The sequence below is a fragment of the Pteropus alecto genome, unplaced genomic scaffold, assembly GCF_000325575.1.
Source record: "Pteropus alecto unplaced genomic scaffold, ASM32557v1 scaffold220, whole genome shotgun sequence".
Taxonomy (NCBI): domain Eukaryota; kingdom Metazoa; phylum Chordata; class Mammalia; order Chiroptera; family Pteropodidae; genus Pteropus; species Pteropus alecto.
In genome coordinates, this window is record NW_006430043.1 from 781,901 (window position 1) to 785,026 (window position 3,126).

Consider the following 3,126-nt stretch of genomic DNA (forward strand, 5'->3'; position numbering starts at 1 on the left):
GGGGGGCGGTGAGCCAGCCCCAGCTAATGGCTGGGTCCAGTTTCTCCAAGGTGCGCATTCAGATCTGAAGGTGCCTCTCCCCTACTTCTCTTTTCCTTCCTCTCAGAGAGATACCTGGGCCAGCAGGTCAACTCAGGTTACCTCAACAGGTATAAGACCCCCCAAGGGGGTTGAATGCCAGCAAGGGAGAGGAGGTCCCCTGACCCAAAAGATGGGATCCCAGGGGATCCTTAAGTCTGAGGACTTTGAGGAGGAACAAGCACATCATATCCCCAAATACTTCAGGCATCAGCAGTCTCCATGCCTGTTGCCCTTCCCAGGGTGAAAAGCTGCCCTGCCTTCCTTAGGTCCTTAAAGCCCTCTTGCCTGCCTGCTGTGGGCAGTGAAGAGGGCCAGAGGTGGGTGGCATTGCATACACCCAGTCTACACTGCCCCTTCAGACACCAGTTCGTGCCTGAGGCACAAAGCCCAGGCAATGGCCAGGAGCTTGGCTGGAGACTCTGAGAGCAGAGCTGCTTGTGGAGACAGAGAAGGAGAGAGCAGCTGGTGGGTCCCTGGCTTCTGGCTAGGCTGATTCAAGATGTTTCTTCTTAGGAGAATACTTATATCTGGGTTGGAGGAGACTGGAGCACGGTTCTTACTTGTCCCCACACACCCTAACCCCATAGGAAATGCCAGCTAGCCCTGGAGGGCCCCCCTGGCTTTACTGTGCCCCCACTTCCCCAGGCAGGCTGCCCAGGCCAGGATGTGGATGGGAACTGTCAACAGACACTGTTTGAATATTTACCCACACTTTCTCTGGGGGGTTCTACCCATCTCCAAGACTAGGTAAATTCAAATTAATTCTAACAGATTAAAAAAAAAAAACCTTACTCCATCAACCTTTCTCTGGCCATATGTGTATACAGTTATGTGGGCCGAACACAGACAGAGAGAAAAGAGAGAAAGTGAGAGAGCTGTGGATATGTGTGCTGTGTGCATATGAATTAAAAAGAGGAATAAATGATTTTTCCAGTCTCCCCCCTATGCAGGGCAACACTGAGGCACAGTCAGGATACACACATACTGTATGTGTTAGCCTTCCACTCTGAAAAACATCAAATGCATGCTCACTAAACTACCATGCATGCCTGGAAACACCCCTGTCAGCTCACAGATACTATGCTCACATGTGCACACCCAGGCACAAGGAAAATAATACCTGACAAACACACATGCATCTTTAGCTCTTTGCATCATGAAAAAAAATTGGTAACAATTTTCCTTCCACATCCTGGGGTTTCAGGGTTGGACAAGGAAGGAGGCAGTAGGAAAACCAGATCTTTTTCTCCCCTATCCAGAGCCCAGCTCTAGGGCTGGAGGAAGGAATGGCATGGGAGGATGGTGCCAATAGAAAGAGACCCCCCACTCCATCCCTCTGTTATCTAAATTATTGCTGGGGAAATGGCCACCCTCAGCTAAATTCTCAAAGGAGATTCACTGGTGCCCCAGCAAGAGATGTTTCTTCAGTCCCCTGAATTTGGAGAAACCCGCCCCCATCAGAGTTAGAAATTGCTCGGACTCTGCAAAACCCAGAACATGGGCCCTGGAGCGGGATGGGGGAAAGGGGAGGTGCAGAAGAGGGCTCTGCCAGGGATACAGGTCCCCTTAGGGTTCAGGATAATGCGGGACAAGACAGGGGTCTCCACCAGTACCAGAGAACATGCTTCAGCCTGCTCTTCAAGTACTGAGCTAAAGGAGATGGACTCTGGGCTCCCAGCATCTGGATCACTGGGGACTGTCATAAATACTTTCCCTGGAAAAAGGAGGCTCCGCAGGCTAGATCCGCTCTGGGGCCTACGCCTTATCTTCAGAGGGTGGGGGGATATCTCGACAGTTTATGGTCCAGCGAAAACCCTGCCACACAGCTATTCTTCCTGGCCTTTGTGTCTTGGAATGCGACTGTCCTGAGTGTGTCGCCACCACCTTCGGCTCAGAGAGCCCACCAGTACGAAATTCCTGGCTGGACTTGGTTTTTCCTTTTAGGGGTCCCTTGCCTATCTTTCTTTCATTTGATTTTTTTTTTCTTTTACACATATCTGGTTGGTTTCTCTCCAGGAGCCTGGAAATAAGGAAATCACAAGCAGCCATCCTCGCCGCGGCGTCTCTGTCCCTCTCCCTAAGGCCTGCACCGCCCTCTTAGGTACCACGGATTTATGTTCGTTTGTCCGGGTCATTCTGCCTTTTTGTGTTAATTACGCGCTGCCTGCTTCGTGCTTATCACCTCCGCAAAGCGATTCTTTTCGACGCCCGCCCTCTTGAGCCTCCCGAGCCTGCTGCCAGCGCGAGGGCCCATCTCCCGCCACCACTCACGATTTATTTACACCTCGCAGGTGAGAGGATTGATTTGCTCAGAGCCAGTGGGGCCAGGCTGGGCCGGGGCGCGGGGCCTTCTCGCCGTTCCTCCTCAGTGCTGGGCCTTAAATGTCAGTGCGGCCAGGCGGGTCTGGGGCACCAATGCAGCCTCTAACATTGAGCAACAGCGCCACCTCGCGTCCACTTGCTCTAATGCAGTCCAGCCGGGAAAAAAAGCCAACAGACACAGCAAGCAAGTCCCAGGCTTAGCCCTAAGATGGGAAGTGGGAGGGAGTTTCTAAATGGGTACGAGAAAGAGGGGAGGAGGCTCCTTGGAAGAGATTTTTCCCGGGACCTCTGTTCTCTTGTTTTGTAAGTTCTCGAAATAAACCTTGTCAAAGGTTTCACACTATTTTCTCTTTTTGTCACCCTCTCTTCCGGCATTAAGAGACACTGTACGAGAGAACTGCCGCGATCTTCCCCCCTATTCAGGTGCATTTCTGGGCTGGGAACACCTCCGCACATTCAGATGCACTTCCCGAAGCTCCCGCGACCACCTGCCCACGGCGCGCACCCTAAAATCCTCGATCCTCTTACCCTGCTGCTGCTTCCGAACAGCCTATTCCGCCGCCGCCCGCAGGACTTTGGGGTGGGACTCTGACTTCTCCCGGTTGTTGGTCCCCTGGTTTGTAGCCCATCCCTCTCTCACGAGCGCTCTCTCCACCTCTCCCTCCCAGCCAGTGAGGTCCTGTTTTCCGTGGGCCATAGACAAAACATTCCTATAATCCGATT

General features: G+C 52.6%; 2 protein-coding genes and 1 long non-coding RNA gene across 3 annotated transcripts in view; 1 reads left to right on the forward strand and 2 right to left on the reverse strand.

The window, feature by feature from the left end:
- LOC112477847 overlaps positions 1 to 3,120 on the forward strand; it is a 12,180-nt gene extending 9,060 nt beyond the window's left edge. The window contains exons 2-3 of the long non-coding RNA XR_003045598.1: positions 2,098 to 2,372; positions 2,783 to 3,120. This is a non-coding gene — a long non-coding RNA (uncharacterized LOC112477847). The remainder of the gene's footprint in view (positions 1 to 2,097; positions 2,373 to 2,782) is intronic.
- The window catches only part of HOXC4 (homeobox C4), a 62,587-nt gene that overhangs the window by 48,692 nt on the left and 10,769 nt on the right, over positions 1 to 3,126 (reverse strand). The gene's annotated exons all lie outside the window — the stretch shown is intronic.
- HOXC6 (homeobox C6) overlaps positions 1 to 3,126 on the reverse strand; it is a 35,690-nt gene that overhangs the window by 21,751 nt on the left and 10,813 nt on the right. The gene's annotated exons all lie outside the window — the stretch shown is intronic.